Genomic DNA, 17,217 nt, shown 5'->3' with positions numbered 1-17,217 from the left:
ACAGAAGAAGCCCAGGGAAAAACAAGTGAATGCATTTCCTCATTCTGTAGATCCTGTAGCAAATCATGTTTTAAAAAGATAATGTATAAGTTCCAGTACAGGAATAAACTGCACCAATACTTTGTCCTCTAGCAACAAAGTTCAACTCAACCAGGTTGTCAGAATGGGGTGGTAGTGAAGAGGGAGCGCGATGGTGGTACACCAATGCATTTGAAACAACTGTACATAAAAAAGATAAATTTGGGAAGTGATTTTGTATAAAGCAGCTACTGAAAGTGTTACCTGACATCATAAGTTAAACTCTACCCATTAGCATCTTAAGGACTGTTGTGGGAAGAACTAATGAATGTTCAAGTTCATTTCAAATTAGGCCTATATATTCAGTAGTCATGTGAACTTACTCTTAAGGATAGCCTGAGGCCTTATGAAGGACTCCCATAAACCTCAAATGTAATGTAACCACTTATTAAGTACTATGAAGTGTTTGCTGACAACAATGGTACAATCGTAATTCTGACTGCACATGCTCATGCAGACTTCACATTTTTAAAAAAGACTTTTAAATCCACTTTATTTACTGTTCAACAGTATTCTTTTTTCATTTTTAAAAATACTTTTGTTTGTTAGATTTATAATACACTTTATTTAAATTTAATATAGAGACTTTGTAGTTACTGCCCATGTGCCAGAGTGTCAGCACACTCAGACAAAATACTATGTAAAATAAGTTTCTTCTGTTTATTAAGTCTCAGCTTCAAATTTGCCAAAGATTTTGTGTGGATATAATTTTTCCCTAGTTGATTTCAGTATAACTTAGACTATTAGCAGTAAGGAGAATTAGTGGGCAACTCAAATGGTTCCGATAAACATGACCACAACAGGTACCATGCCTTCAGAGCTGTTATCTGCTATATCAGGAGGCATGGAAATTTAACAGTGGAATGTCAATTGACAACCTATTCATAGTGTGGACAACATTTCCTAGGAACCAAAGAGGAAAACAGATAGATGGGATTGTGTAGTTAGCTGCAGTTGTGGTGATCAGTTGAAAAACAAGAAAGTTGTAAATCAAACAACACCAGGTTATAGTCAACAGGTTTATTTGGAAACACTAGCTTTTGGAGCTCCGCTCTTTTATCACAATCACCTGATGAAGGAGCTGCACTCCGAAAGCTAGTGCTTCCAAATAAATGTGTTGGACTATAACCTGATGTTGTGTGATTTTTTAACTTTGTCCACCCAGTCCAACACTGGCACCTCCAAGTAAAGGAAATTGTAGACAGTTTATAGGAAGTCTTTCGACTGATTAAATGTAAGCCATAATCAGCCTTCTAGCTCAGGGGAGGGAATTTCTTTTTCTAATGGTGAGCATTTGAAGTTAAAGGAAGCAATTCCTTCAGTTACTCTTTAAATAAAGCAGCTTGATTCTACCTATCTGGCCTCACCTCACTAAGGTGTTGTCAGGCAACCAAAAGAAGATTGGAGAAGTTCATGTGAGTTCAAAGGACATATTATCTTGTTGGGAACATAAGAAAAACCTATTGATACTCACCTAGTTGTATGATTGCATAATTAGATATTCAGAAGTATGAGTGAACTTTTGAATGTAACAGACACAGGGTCTACTTATGTAGGTGACCAACCCAATGAATCCAAAAGAATATCTATGGCAAACTCAAAACTTACAACAAAAAGTAGTTGCTATTACTGTTGGACTCTTGTTACACTATAATTACGTAAATACTCAGCACAATGTTCAAAAGTATGTGCAGTGTATTTATTTACTCTATTATGTACAATGAATGTTGGCAGCTCAAGTTGGCACACTACTATTCTTAGTGCTTTGTTTCAGCTGTATGACATTCCCACCTATCACTCATTTGAAGTTATTCTCTTGTTGAAGGAGTAAGTTTGCATGTTAGTTAGCAAACTGGTGGTACTCTGGTGGTCCAAGGCCTCCTTAGCTGTGCATCATGGTTTCTAGCCACATTTTCTTAAGCAGTGAGTTCTTGGGGGGAGGCAAGCCACATTTTTTATTATTCACATGTAGGATGTGAGTGTTGCTGGTTGGCCAGCATTCATTCATTACCTTCCCTAGAACTGAGTGGCTTGCTCGGCCATTTCAGTGTCAGTTGATTTAACCACATCGCTATGGGTCTGAAGTCACATATACACCAGACCTCGGGAGGATGGCAGATTTCCTTCTCTGAAAGACATTAGTGCGTCATTAATGCCATACATTTTGTGTCCTCATCCTGAAACCTTAGACAGCCTCATCAGTGAAATTTGATTTCCTCACTCTAGAACATACCATTCAACATCTATCACTTGTATACATATAATTCCTTTAGCTTTTTGAACCAGCCATTTTTTAGGCAATGTGAACGCTGTAAAATTGTGGGTTTTGTGTTTCCCAAATACAAAAATATAATTAAACCCTCAAAAAGCATATCCATGGCAAAATAGAAAATTCTGAAGGGATTTGAGAGTGTAGACAATGGAAGGTTGTTCCCCTGTCTGGAAAATCTAGAACACTGGAACACAATCTCAAGATAAGGTGTTGTTCATTTAGGACTAAGATTCCAAGAAAATTCTTCACTCATTAAAGAGTATTGAATGTTTGGAATTCTTTGCCCCAGGGAGTTATGGATTCTCCATTGTTGAATGTATTAAAGGATGGTGTAGAGAGATGTTTAGTTTCTCAGGGAATCAAGACATATGGTGTATAGTTGGGAATGTGGATTTGAAACCAACAGTCACCTATAATCATATTGAATGGTGAAGCAGGTATGGTCTACTGCTCCGATTTCTGTGTTCTTTTATCCTATTATATTAGAAGCTCAGTACGAAAGAATCTTGCCCTCTTGTTTCTTCCACTCTGCACATTCTGTGTGGACTGCCAATAACAGGTACTAATCAGAATAGTCTGAGATAAAGATGAAGCAAATTTAATAAGTCTTGAATTGTATATAATCTTTCGACCGGTCTTTGCATTCTTCAGTTTGTAACTGATCTGAGTAAACAGCATGATTAAATTATCGGGATAGATAATAGTGTTCGCATATCCATATAATTTTGATTGGGTTTGGCTTTCCAAGTGAACATTGCATCTTGGTGATTGTTTATGATGGTATCAGGTACAGTATTAGTTGCTAATAATCCATTATTATATCAGCTATGCCATCAATGGAACATTGAGGGAAAAAAGTCAGTAACATTTATCTAAATAAATAATTTATACAATTGTTTCAAATGATAGATAATTCAGGTGTAATCTGTTGAGTTAGAATTAATTCTAAATATAGTTTTGAATACTTTTGTGACAAAAATCCACAAAGATATATATTATTTCTAACATCAAATCAGTCCATGTGGAGCCATACTTTGAAATCTCACCATTTACTCATGAAGTTTTTGTATTCATGACTTAACTGTTGCATTTTTCAACTTCCTATTCTAGACTTTGTGTACCACAACTTCCTATCACACTTTGTGTACAACAATATTGCTAGTTGTGACACTTCACAGACACATGCAAAGCCAGCTATGTGTAAATGTAAATTGTCAACAAACAGCATTTGAGTTAGCTGATTTCATATTCTGAAAGTAAGTAGAATTACTAAGAATTACTAAAAGAACTTAATGAGCTGATATAGTCTGATTACTGGCAGCTGACCTGGTCATCAACGGCAATCTAATGCAGTTGAGTGGCCACCAATTGAATCCACTTATATGACAGGAAGCTCATAAATGTGAATGATACAGGTTGCCACCAGATCATGTTTTGGGGGTGACTTTAATATTAGGAGACTTACATCATCTGATGGCCGTCCAAGATCTAGAGCCATATTTAAAAGGCAGACAGCTTTGTATACAGAGTTGGAAATTGACTTGCAGGCGTTTTAAGAAAGCTGTGCAATTTAAATCTCTAGTCTGCGATGTTACAGTCCACCCAGCATATCCCTCCAGCACTCAAGAATGACCAAAGACACACTGTTGATTCCCTGCTGGTACCATATCTTTCTTTCCTTTGATGAAGCTTCCTAAGTGCCCTTCCTTCAGGGATTCAGATCTCTGGTGCCAATGGATGGGATTTCCAACCTGTAGTTTTGGATCCAGTTCGTCTGGTTTCTGAAACCCCAGCCTGAAGTTCTGACTTTCCAAAGTGTCAAGTCAGCCAGTTCACATGCAGAAAATATCTCCAAGATCAATCCAGCACCCTTGACTCAGATTCCTGGAAGTCTAAAGGACTCTTGTTCTGAGCCAAATCAACTACATATAAGCTGTCAGCTTTCACTGGTTAATGAAGGGACAAGAGACAGAAGTGAGTCTCATTATAGCAAGGAGGCAGCATTAAATCACCTCAAATTGCACTTAAATTGTATGCAAGTGGCCAGTTCAACATATCAATGAGCTGCCTGCCATAATAAGTGAGTTTGCTATTTTGTTACCTTCCCATCATGATGTTATATTCACTTACAACCTTCTTGCTGCTGGGAGTCTGATGGGCAGTATCCCGTGGAATTCTCTGTGTTGACCCCAAAGGGTCTCCGCAAAATCTAGCTCACTGTGTGGCTTGGTGAATTACATTACATTACAGTGTGGAAACAGGCCCTTCGGCCCAACAAGTCCACACCGACCCGCCGAAGCGCACCCACCCAGACCCATTCCCTTACACCTACCCCTTCACCTAACACTACGGGCAATGTACCATGGCCAATTCACCTAACCTGCACATTTTTGGACTGTGGGAGGAAACCGGAGCACCCGGAGGAAACCCACGCAGACATGGGGAGAATGTGCAAACTCCACACAGTCAGTCGCCTGAGGCGGGAAGTGAACCCGGGTCTCTGGCGCTGTGAGGCAGCAGTGCTAACCACTGAGCCACCCCATACCAGGGGTGAATAGAAAGATAGAATGGAAAGTCAGATTTCCTCTTGCCAACGTGTCAGTAATGAGAAAATATTGTACAGATGCCAATCTCAACACATGGTGAGGAAAATATTTCTGTTAAAGGAAGCTACTAACTACATATTAATTTAGTGGATTAAATGATCCTTTTGAGCAATTAAGCAAGAAATGTCAGCTGGAAAAGGAAGATTCATGAAACAGCAGAGCATTATATTCTTTATGATGTCATTTTCACTGCATTATGATGCCTCCCATTGAGGTTTGTATCATCTGAAATATGTTTGCTTCAAAATCTTTAAAAAAGTAGTTTGTCAGCTGGCGGCAACTGGACGAGATATAATCGGTAATTTTGAAATTATGTTCATTTCTTAAATCTGCATATGACAATTAATAGTTTAGATTTTTTGACCATATTTAGTAAGAAACTTTTATTTTCTTCCTTCTTTCTCCCAAAAGTTTGACTTTTACTGGCCTAGATTTTCAGATGGTAATGATAATTTAATTCAGTAGTTGCCATTATTATTTTAGTGAAGCTGAGAGAAACTTAAGGAGTTCAGGCATTGCCTTAACATCATACAAATCCACATTGTAGATATAGGCCTTAGTATCCCTTAGCACTGCAAGTGCACATCAAAATATTTCTTAAATGTTATGAGGGTTGCTGTCTCTACCACCTTTTACAGGTAGTCCATTCCAGATTCCCACCATAATTTAAGTGAAAAGGTTTTCCTCACATGTTTTCTAAATCTTCCACTCAATACCTCATACCCCTAGTCTTTGATGGAGAGATCAAGGGAAAAAGTTTCTTCCTGTCTACCCTATCTATGCCCCTCATATTTTTTTACATCTCAATCATGACCTTCTCAGTCTCCTTTGCTTCTTAGGAAAAATAAACTCCAGTGTCTCCAATCTCTCTTCATAACTGAAACTCTCCACCCCAGGCAACATCTTGATAAATCTCCTCTTTACCCTCCCCAGTACCATCACATCTCTCCTAAAAATGTGGATTCCAGAACTGCACATAATACTTTTGTTGTAGCCGAACTAATGTTTTATATAGTTCTAGCATAACTTCTTTGCTCTTAAATTCTATGCCTTGGCTAATTAAAGGCAAATATACCATATGCCATCTCAACCACTTTATCTACCTGTCCTGATACCATAAAAATCAGCCTATATACACACCAAGGTCCCTCTTGATGCTCAGTGCTTCCCAGGGTCCTCTCATCCATCATGGATTCCCTTGTCTTGTTTGTCCTGCCCTAACATTTCAGCTCAGATTTATCTGGATTGAATTCCATTTGTCTATATCCAACTATAATCTAAAGCTATTCTCCTTACTATTTACCACACCACCAAATTTTGTATCATATGCGAACATACTGATTAAAGTCTCAATGATATATATAAACCACAAAAAACAAGGGCCACAACATTAATCCCTGTCCTGCGGGACTGGACATAGACAGGCAGAAAAACACCCTTGACCATCATTCTCTGGTTCCCATCACTCAACCAGTTATGGATCCAATTTACCAAATTTTGTTGGATCCCATGGTCTCTTACCTTTGCTATCAGTTTCCCATGCCGGACCTTATCAAATGCCTTGCTGAAATCCAAGTTGACTAGATCAAAAGCATTGACCTCATCAACATAACTGGTCACCTCTTTGAAAAGTTCAATCAAGTTGGTCAGACATGATCTCCCCTTAACAAAACCATACTGACTGTTCTTGATTAATCCCTGCTTCTGCAAATGCAGCTTAATTCCATCCCTCAGAATTGCTTCCAATAGTTTCTCCACCACTGGGATTGTAGTTTCCAGATCTTATTCCTCGATGCCTTCTTGAATAATGGCACTGTAGTGATTATAGCAAGGCCAGCCAGGTGGACATGATAGAATGTGAGTTCTGTGATTGGGGTTATTAATCTGGTCCAATCAGGGAGCCCAGGCTGACAGATATAAACAGGAGTGTATAGCACTGCTGCCTCACAGCGCCAGAGACCCGGGTTCCATTCCCGAAAAAAAAAATAATAAAAGGAGGAATGTCCCTGCCCTCTCCCTCACTGTTTAAAAAAAGTAAAAAAAATAAACAGGAGTGTAGGTCGGAGGGACAGGTGGCTTGCTGGGTTGCTGGGGCGGTGATGGGTTCTGTATTTTATGCACTTTTTTTGTGTAATTGGACTGTCTTATATGTAGTTGTTACTGTATTGTGATGAAGGACAGTGGGATTTGAGTTTTGTCCTAATTTCCTGAAAACTAGTTGAACGGTAGGGCTTGTTCCTCTCCCTTGTAAAATTGTTGTTTTTCTGTATACAGCTGTTAATAATAATGGGTTTTGTAAATGTGTATTGTTTAATAAAATTAAAAAAAAACAGAAGTGTCAGAGGCTCTGTTCACTCGGAGAACTGTCTTTGAGGAAACTGGGTCAAGGACTCTCCACATATGAATAAAGGGTGACTTGGTGACGGCTACCGGCCTTTGGAGTTATTTCAGTGGCAACAAGAGAAAAGCATGCATCTGAAGAAAGTCACACACAACAATTGTCTTTGAGTTGACATAAGCATTTCTGGAATCATGCCAACCTTTGGGAAGCTTGATTTATTCAATCCTACTGTTGAAGACTGGGCCCAGTATGTGAAAAGAATGCATTATTTTTTTCTGGGCAAATGACATTGGAGCAGATGAAAAGCAACAGGTAATTCTCCTGCCAGCTTGTGGACCCATAGCTTTTTCAGATGTTAGAAACCTTTACTTTCCCTGAGGAACCAGATACTAAAACCTTTCAAGAGTTGATGGATTTAGTTAAGGAATATTATGACTCCAAGCTGCCTCTTAATTCTGAAACACTATTGGTTTTACTGAGCAATTCGTGAACTGGGGGAATCTGTATTGGGATTTTTGAATAGGTTATGACAAGTTGAGATGCATGACTTGAAGAGTGACTTTGGTTTAACCTTTAATGAGATGCTGAGGCACCATTTGGTATATGGGATTAATGATGTAACCATGCAAAAGTGCCTACTTGCTGACACGCAACTGGAGTTCAAACAGGCACTACAATTGGCTTTATCATTGGAAAATGTGGCAAGTGGAACCCCTATGAGTTGTAGGGTATTTTGATGGAAGTGGACACCCTTGCCAATCCGACTGAGCTTGGGGAACACCACATGAGTGAAGGCAATTGTTTAGCCTCACTCAGGACATATCGTGAACAGAAGGACTGTCGGTCAGCCCACAGCAAAACCCCAAAACAAAGGCAAGCCTTGGACAAATGGTTAAAATTCAGCAAGTGATTGTCATTGCTGCCGGATTGCAGACTGAGGCGGTTAAGAGATATAAGTTGAGTAACTGAACTCACAGGCCTTTATCTGGGAAAGTGCACACTCTGGAAAGTCCACCTACATCTCGATTGAGACAGTTAAATTGCTCAGCAACATCCTAATAAGAACCAATTAACTTAAACATCTGGTTGAATAGTCACATGGTTCTAATGAAGGTCGATACCAGTGCTACCATTTCAATGATTGCAGAACTAGTCTTTAACAAAATTTGCTCTGGACTCCAATCCTTAAGTTTGTGGAAGACCTTGAGTACCTTTACCAGGGAATCTTTACAGATTAAGGGTACAACTTCGATTCCAGACTCTTATGAGAAGTCATTGGTTTAGTTACGACTGATTGCAGTAAATAGCTCAGGCCCAATCTTGTTGGGATGAAATTGGTTGAGAAGGATTTATCTAGATTGGATCAATATTTTCGAATTTGAAAATGGCTGCCTGCTTGAAGTCTTAATATAATACCTGAAAGATTTTCAGGAAAGTTTATGGATTATCAAAGGTGGCGAGGCCACTTTGCATGTTGACCAGGAAGCAATTCTACAACTCTGCAAGGCACGCCCAGTGTCATTTGCCTTACATGCAAAAGTAAGGCAGATATCATAAGCTGGAAAGCGAAGGAATCATCAAACGAATCCAGTTTGTGGAATAGACAATACTGGTTATGCTGAATGTGAAGCCTGATGGGTCTGTTTCCCATTGTAGGGATTTTAAACAAACGGTAAACCATTTCGCAGCTGGATAAATACTCAATTCCTTGCATAGAGGATTTATACTCAAAACTGGCAGGGAGTCTGTCCTTCATGAAGCTGGATGTGAGCCATGCGTGCTTGCTGTTCCAGTTAGATGAGAATTCCCAGGACTATGCTACAACTAATACCCATAAGGGTTTGTACCAATATTTGAGACTGCCATTTGGGGTATCATCACCTTGTGCAATCTTTCAGCAGATGATGGAGAACATTTTACCCACTTCATACAAACAAGAGGGGTGGCTATGGCTAACCACATGGGTCCCAGCTATGCCGGCCTCTTTGTAGGAAAAGTGAAATAGTCCATCTTCCACAGCTACATCATCCTGTATCTTTACCTCCACTACGTCGATGACTATATCCCACAAGGAGCTTGAACAGTTCATCAACTATACCAAACCTTCCACCCTGACCTCAAATTCAGCTGGACCTTGTTAGACATCTCACTCCCATTCCTGGACCCCTCCGACTCCGGCAACTAACTCAGCGCTATCAGCTACTTCAAACTGACCGACTCCCACAGTTACCTTGACGACACCTCTTCCCACCACTCCTCCCTCCATCCCCTGTAAAAATGCAATCCCGTACTCCCAATTCCTCTGCCTCTGCCATATCTGCTCCCAGGATGAATGGTTCCACTCCAGGACATCCCAGATGTTGTCCTACTTTAAGGACCATAATTTCCCCTCCCCCATGATTAACAATGCCCTCAATCCATTACCTCTGCCCTCAAACCCCACCCCCCCAACCACAACAAGGAAACACCCCTTCTCATCCTCAAATTCCACCCTCTCAATCTCCAAATCCAGCATATCATCATTCACCATTTTTGCCACCTAAAGTCGGACCCCACCACCAAAAATATATTTCCCTCCCCATCCCTATCTGCATCCTTTGTTTGGTCCACACTCCCTACCAATCCCCTTTCCACACAATGGCACTTTTTCCTACCGCTGCAAGAGGTGCAAAACCTGTGTCCACATACCACCCCACCTCACCTCCATACAAGGCTCCAAAGAATCATTCCAAATGCACAGAGATTTACTTGAATATCCTCAAACCTCCTCTACTGCATCCATTGCTCACAATATAGTCACCTCTACATCAGACAGACCGAGCGCAATCTCATGGAACAGTTCAGGGAACATCTCTGGTCCGTATGTACCAACCAACCCCACCTTCCTTGGCCATCCATTTCAACTGTGTCAATTCTGGGCCTCCTCCACTGCCTAAATAAGACCACCTGCAAACTGGAGGAAGAAAACCTCACCTTCCGCCTTGGGAGCCTACAACCACACGGCCTCAACATTGAATTCAGCAGTTTCAATTTCCAAATCTCCCCATCTCCCACTCCATCCCAGATCCAACCCTCCAACTTGGCACCACTCTCTTGATCTGACCTATCTGTCCATCTTCCTTCCCACCTCTCCTCTCCACCCTTCCCACTGACCTATCTCAATAACCCCTTACCTGCATCCATCTACCACCATCCGACCTACTTTTCCCCTAGCCCAACTTCCCTCCATCTATTTATTTCTCAGTTCCCTTTCCCCTCCCAATTCCTGATGAAGAGTCTCAACCTGAAACATTGACTTCTCCACCTCCTGATGCTGCCTAGCTTGCTGTGAGCTTCCAGCCTCCCTCTTCTCCACTTTGGATTCCAGCACCTGCAGTTTTTTTCGTCTCTACTCCTGTTTCTATTTGTTATGGTCTTGTGATTTTGAGGAAGCTGAATTGCTGAATACCACATCCAAGACAATTTGTTCTTGAAGGAAAAATAATTTTAAAGGAGATGTGTCCTAAGGTTCTGAAATGATGTTTTACAGGATAGGTCTAAAGATTCAAATTAATAATGACTGATGACCAAGTGCAAATTACATTCGATACATAGAAAAGGCAACACACACAGCATTGCATTTTGTGTTCTTTGTGGTTTTATATTGTCATTTGTCAGAAAGGAAGTGACGACAATGTCAGGATTGTATCTGACTGTTGGTAATGGGATATTGGATTTTGTGTAATGTTTATATCTTCAATATCACAAGCAACAAATGAGAACACACTACAATTCACTAATCATTTTATTTTTGATCATCACTGAAAATGCAACCATTTTGGTTTTCATTGCTTAAAGTGTCTTAAAAATGTAATGAAAGTAGCAGAATACAAGTGCTGAAACTTTGGGAAGTAAGTTAAAAAGTTTTTTTTTAAATAGTTAGAGCAGAGAATTGTGGTTTAATTTTGAGTACTGTCTGAATTATCTTGAACATAAAATCCTTTCAACTGCTTAAGATGTGCGCAACAGAGCAGCTTTCAATTGGATTGTGTGAGTGAATTATACAATTTGCTTAGATAATTGAAGTTGACATCAAGGAGAATACCTTTTACTCGAATAAAGCAGCAGAAACAATTGGGTGCTGAAGAGATTTTGTATCACAGGAGGCTCCCAAGCACTGAGGATGTCACCTAGACAGGGGACAAAATGTCTGCAACACAAATTCCCAGCTCGGCGAACAGAACCACAACAACGAGCACCCAAGCTACAAATCTTCTCACAAACTTTGTCCAACACCCTTCCAGTCACAGCTAACAATATTGGACTTTGGAGGCAGAAGGATCCAGTTCTAGCAAAACTGAAACAGTTGGTGATGGAGGAAATGAAAGGGCCATCGTAACTCAAATTCAAACCATTTTGGACTCAGTGAGATCAGGTCACTGTCAAGGACAATATTTTATTAGGGTGAACAAGAGTGATTGTCCCGAGCAAAGGTTGCTGCCAAATACTGGCTGAACTGCACCAGAGCCATCCAGGGGTTTCCAAAATGAAGATGTTGGCAAGAGGTCATGTCTCTTAACCAGGATTAAATGCAGATATAGTTGGGACCGTGCCCAGAGTGCCAACAAAGATAAAAATCACCGTCAGCAATTGCCCCCCATTCGTGGAAATGGCCAGGAAACCCTGATTTGATTACATGTCGACTGTACAGATGCTTTCATGGGCTCAAAGTTCTTAGTCGTTGTGGACGCCCACTCAAAGTGGCTGGACATGCATACAGTTCATTCGTCAAACACAGGGATGCTGAGTGAAAAATTTGCATCTTTCACAATACACGGACTCCCGTAAGTGTTGGTCACAGATAACCAGCCATCATTTACCAGCACCACACACCAAAGAACTTCACCACCCTTCTCTACCACCAAATCCAAGCCACCGACACCTGGAGGAAGAATGCCTCATCTTCTGCCTAAGAACCCTCCAACCACACAGCATCAGCATCAATTTCACCAGTTTCTTCATCTCCCCTCCCCCACCTCATTCCAGGTCCAACCCTCCAAATCGGCACTGGCCTATTGAATCATCGATTCTGCTGCTCCTCGGATGCCGCCTGACCTGCTATATTTTTTCAATGCCACAATTTTTAACCATCATTTACCAGCAGGGAATTTGAGTATTTCCTAAAGTCAAATAGTATTCAACACATAAAGACAGTGCCATATTATCCATCATCCAATGATCTGGCAGAAAGAGCAGTCAAACTTTGAAGGCAGGTTTAAAGAAACAGCCTACAGCTTCACTAGACCAAACTGTCAAACACCAACTTGTTTGATTATAGGAACACTCCTCTTACAACTACAGGGATAATTCCATCAAGATTGCCAAAAGGGAGAAGATTCCACACTAGGTTAAATCTTGCCTTTTCGGACCTGGGAGAGGGGGTGAAACAGTATCAGTAATGCCAATGCAGGGCGCAAGACTTTGCTAAATGAGAGAGACCACTTACTTCAGGGAATAAAGTTTGTTATAGGAAACACAGGAATGTCCCTGCATAGGTAGGAGGGATGGTCCAGTGATGTATAAAGTTTGGGTAGATTCAACTGTCCTGAACAAGCATATGGACTGTGTGAAAGCTGCAAACTCTCAAATAGTGTGGGAGCAATGTTCCTCTTCAGCCTGTTTTGGAACTGGTGGGTTGTTTCTCTCCGTCAAACATTGAAGATACCTCTGAATCTGAGATGGACATGGCATATGTCACCACCTCGGTGCTTTACTGCCTGAAGAAGAGAATGAATTTCTTCCGAGATGATCCAGGCACAAGGTATGAGCTACTGTGTGTTACACATCACCGCTAATAGAGGCAGAGTTTGAGGAATGTGACCTGGTGCTAAAATGGCCTAGAACAGAATTGGCCTACTCTTTCTGACTCAGAGGAGGAGGAATGTCACAAGGTCAACCAGTGGACCTTGTAGAATATGAGTTCCCTGATTGTCCCTCTTAATTTGCCCCAATCAGGGAGCCCTGGTTAACAGATAAGAGCAGAAGTGTCGCACCCATTCATTCACTGTGTCTTACACCTGCACACTTAACATGGGTGCTGGGTGCCGGGGAGGGATTAAAAGAAAAGATAAAAGAAAAAAACAAACAAAAAAAAAGAACAGGAATGTCAAAGATTCTGTTCACTCTGAGAGCTGGTTCGGAGGGAGCTGGATCAGTGTCAAGATCTTTCCAATAAAAAAAAGAACAGGAGTGTCAGACATCCTGCTCACTCTGAGAGAGGGAGTTGGATCTGTGTTAAGGGCTGTCCATGTATGAATCATAGGTGTTTTGAAAATGAGATGCCAGTCTCTATGGAGTTAATTCAGACACCATACTGGTTCTCCTCCAGTCATAAGTTCATAAGATATACGAGCACAATTAGGCCATTTAGCCCATCAGGTCTGCTCTTCCATTCGATCATGGCTGATATGCTCCTCAGCCCCATTTTCCTGCCTTCTCTCTATATCCCTTTGACCCATTATCAATTAAAAATCTGTCTAAGTCTTCCTTAAATTTACTTACTGTCCCAACATCCACTGGACTCTGGGATACTGAATTCCATAGATTCACAACCTTTTGGGAGAAGTAGTTTCCCCTCAACTCTGTTTTAACTTTGTTAATCCTTATCCTAAGACTATGACATCTCATCCTAGAATCCTCCAGCACCCCTCCTGTAGGCAGAGAAGGATTAACATTTTTGCAAGTGCCCTTTCTATTTCACCTTACCTCACTCAACAATCTCGTTGAATTTTATCTACTTCTTTGCCCACCAGATCATAAGACCATGACATATCTGAGCAGAAGTAGGCCATTCGATCCATCGTGCCTGCCATTCAATCATTGCTGACATGTTTCTCAAACCTATTCACCTGTCTTGTTCCAGTAACTATTGATCCCCTTAATAATCAAGAACCTATTTATCTCTGTCAGTCGCAATGGATCCCATAGGTTCACCACCCTCTGGCTGAAGAAATTCCTCCCCATCTCAGTTTTAAAGGGTTTTCCTTTCACCCTAAGGTTGTGCCCTCAAGTCCTAGTCTCTACTACTACTCTTCTCCACATACACTCTATCCAGGCCTCTCAGTCTTTAAGTTTCAATGAGGTTCCCACGCCCCCACCCTCACCCCCATCCTTCTAAACTCCATTGAGCGCGATCTAGAGTCCTCAAGACCATGTGACAAGCCCTTCATCCCTGGGATCATTCTTGTGAACAGCTTCTGGACCCCATCCAATACCAATACATTCTTCCTGAGATATGGAGCCCAAAACAGCCCAAAACTATTCCAAATGCGGTCTGACCAGTGCCATTCAGAAATATAAAAATAGCTTTTTAGGCTAGGAGAGATATTTAAGAACAGCTGTAGTAAAAGTCTAGTTACACCTCATTTAACAAAAAATCTTCCATTTGCAACACTGCTGTCCTGAAAAACAAAATGGAAAAAATTGTAATTTTTACTGGGTGAATCTTCTGGTCCCAGGAGTGATGGACCTGGATTTCGGAAGATAGCTTAATTAGGTGTGTGATTGTATAATGGAAATTGCATTTCCATTATTGACCTTCACCTGAATTGAGTTCTAGATAGGAAGCCCATGTCAAATATTCTTTCTCTGCCACCGATTGAAGCTCTTGTGGTAAACCAGAGTGGACAACCTGCCAGTTTTGGGCAGGAGTGGGGTGGCGTGTCTGGCCATCTGTACAATGGAGGGACTGGATCTAGGTACAGCAGAGGAGTGGTCGCTGAGAGTTCCAAGGACACCCCCTTCCCTTCTCACCAACCTCATTGCACCTCTCACCCTGTGGCACCCAAGCTTCAGAAATGGCCTTCTCTGGCTGAGAGCGGTACCGGCCTCTGATTGGACACCAGCATTTGCTAGGCAAAATGTCATGTGATCTTCAGATGAAGCCTATTGCTGTCTTTACACTTAATTAAAAAACAATGGGGTGGATGCTTCAAATGTCTTGTCACCTTCTGAGCAATCGAGTGAGACACCTGACAAATGGAAAATTTCATGTTGAATAATATTAACTGGATTTTTACTAATTTTATAGTTCTTAAATATCCCTACAGGTCATTAAAAACTGTTTTTATATATCTGACATGCTGAAATAAATGCTTTTACACATTTTATAAAAATTTATTTATTTTAACCTATCATCATTGAAAATTGAAGAAACGTATTGTCAAATGTAAAGAATGATACAGGATATCGAGACATGGGGAAGTTAAACTAGACAGCATATGTGATGATGTTGATTAGGAAATGTTTGACCCAGATATTCTATGGCGAGAGAGTCACTGGAACAGTGCAGATTGCAGTTTGTGCATCAGAAAGTTCAGAATCTGGCTCCATGGGAATTGCCTGGGAAATTGAATTTTCCAATGAGCAATTCAAATCCTCCAAAAAGGTCCACTAAAGCACTCAGTGGATTCCGACTCACTTAAGCTTCCTTGGGTAGCTTTTAAGATTATCAGATTTACCTCATCACTATTAAATGGACTCCCTGATTGACTCCCTAGCTACACATCACCAGAAACTTGACACAACCAACATCCCTTGCCCCCACCCCACCAATTACCACTAAACCTTTCCCACCCCCAATACTTGACTCAACGAGTCCAGGCACCCTCTCCAACACGAATCACCTCCAGCCCAACTGAACTCGAACATGATAGAACCATCCTCCTTTGCCTGCCCTGACCAAACCCAAAATCTTGACATCTGCTGAACATGCTTCCCTTTATCTGGCATGCTACCTTTTTCACATACCTTGGCATCCTACCTACTAATGCTTTCCCAGTCACTGCCAAAGTTTTGAGACATTTTACTCCTGAAATACAACAGCCTGTGCTGTAAAAAAAATTAGTCACCTGGCACCTGTCATCCAGTCACCTACAACATTACTGCTGTGTGGATTTTGAAATGACTTCACAGAGGCCAGTATCTTGTCATCAAATTACCTTTTATTTATAGGTGGACAGTCCTTGACAGTGATCCAACTCCCTCAGAGAAAGGTCTTAGAGTGAACATGATATCTGACACTCTTGTTCTTTTTTTTTCTTTTTTTGTTTTAACCCCTACACTACCGCCTAACTGCGGTAGTGTTTTTTTTTTCCCCAGCAGCCATGGTGTGTGTGTGCAGGTGTGATACACAGTGAAAGACACAAAGTGCACAAATCTTTATTCAATTTCCACCACCAGGAAGATAGGAAAAACACCCGGGTGGCCAGTGACAAACACTGCCCTTCACATCAAAGGGCAGTGCTGTGTGATCAAAACAGTGAAGTGGAGGGTAGGGACTAAATCAAAATAGAGTTGGAGGGAGAAATAATGCACTCCACTCCCTGCGGCGCCCACCTCTCCCTGAACAACTCCAGGGTGTTGGTCGACACCGCGTGCTCCTTCTCCAAGGACACCCGGGCCCTAACGTAACCGCGGAAGAGGGGCAGGCAGTCGGCCCTAACGACCCCCTCCACGGCCCGCTGCCTGAACCTGTTAATGGCCAGTTTGGCCAGGCCCAGGAGCAGAACCACGAGGAGATCTTCAGACCTGCCCTCCCTCCTCCGTACCGGGTGCCCAAAGATCAGGAGCGTGGGACTGAAGTGAAGAAAATCTAAAAAGGCAGTGCAAACGCCCACACCCAATGTACACGTGGTCCACGGACTCCACAGCGCCACAGAACAAGCAGTTGGGCTGGGAGTCCGTGAACCACCGCAATCTGCGGTTGCAGGGGACTGCTGCGTGCAGCACCCTCCACCCCAGATCCCCGAGAGAAAGGGGAAGGACTCCCGCGTAGAGAGCCCTCCACTGGGGATCCCCACCGCCCGGTGGCAAATGGGCACGCCAAGGCGTGTCCGGACGGTGGATGAGGGAGAAGAGGTGGACGGTGCGCAGCAGCAGTC

The sequence above is a fragment of the Chiloscyllium plagiosum genome, chromosome 22 (genome assembly GCF_004010195.1).
Source record: "Chiloscyllium plagiosum isolate BGI_BamShark_2017 chromosome 22, ASM401019v2, whole genome shotgun sequence".
In the NCBI taxonomy this organism is placed as follows: Eukaryota; Metazoa; Chordata; class Chondrichthyes; order Orectolobiformes; family Hemiscylliidae; genus Chiloscyllium; species Chiloscyllium plagiosum.
Note: the sequence above shows the minus strand (reverse complement) of the source record.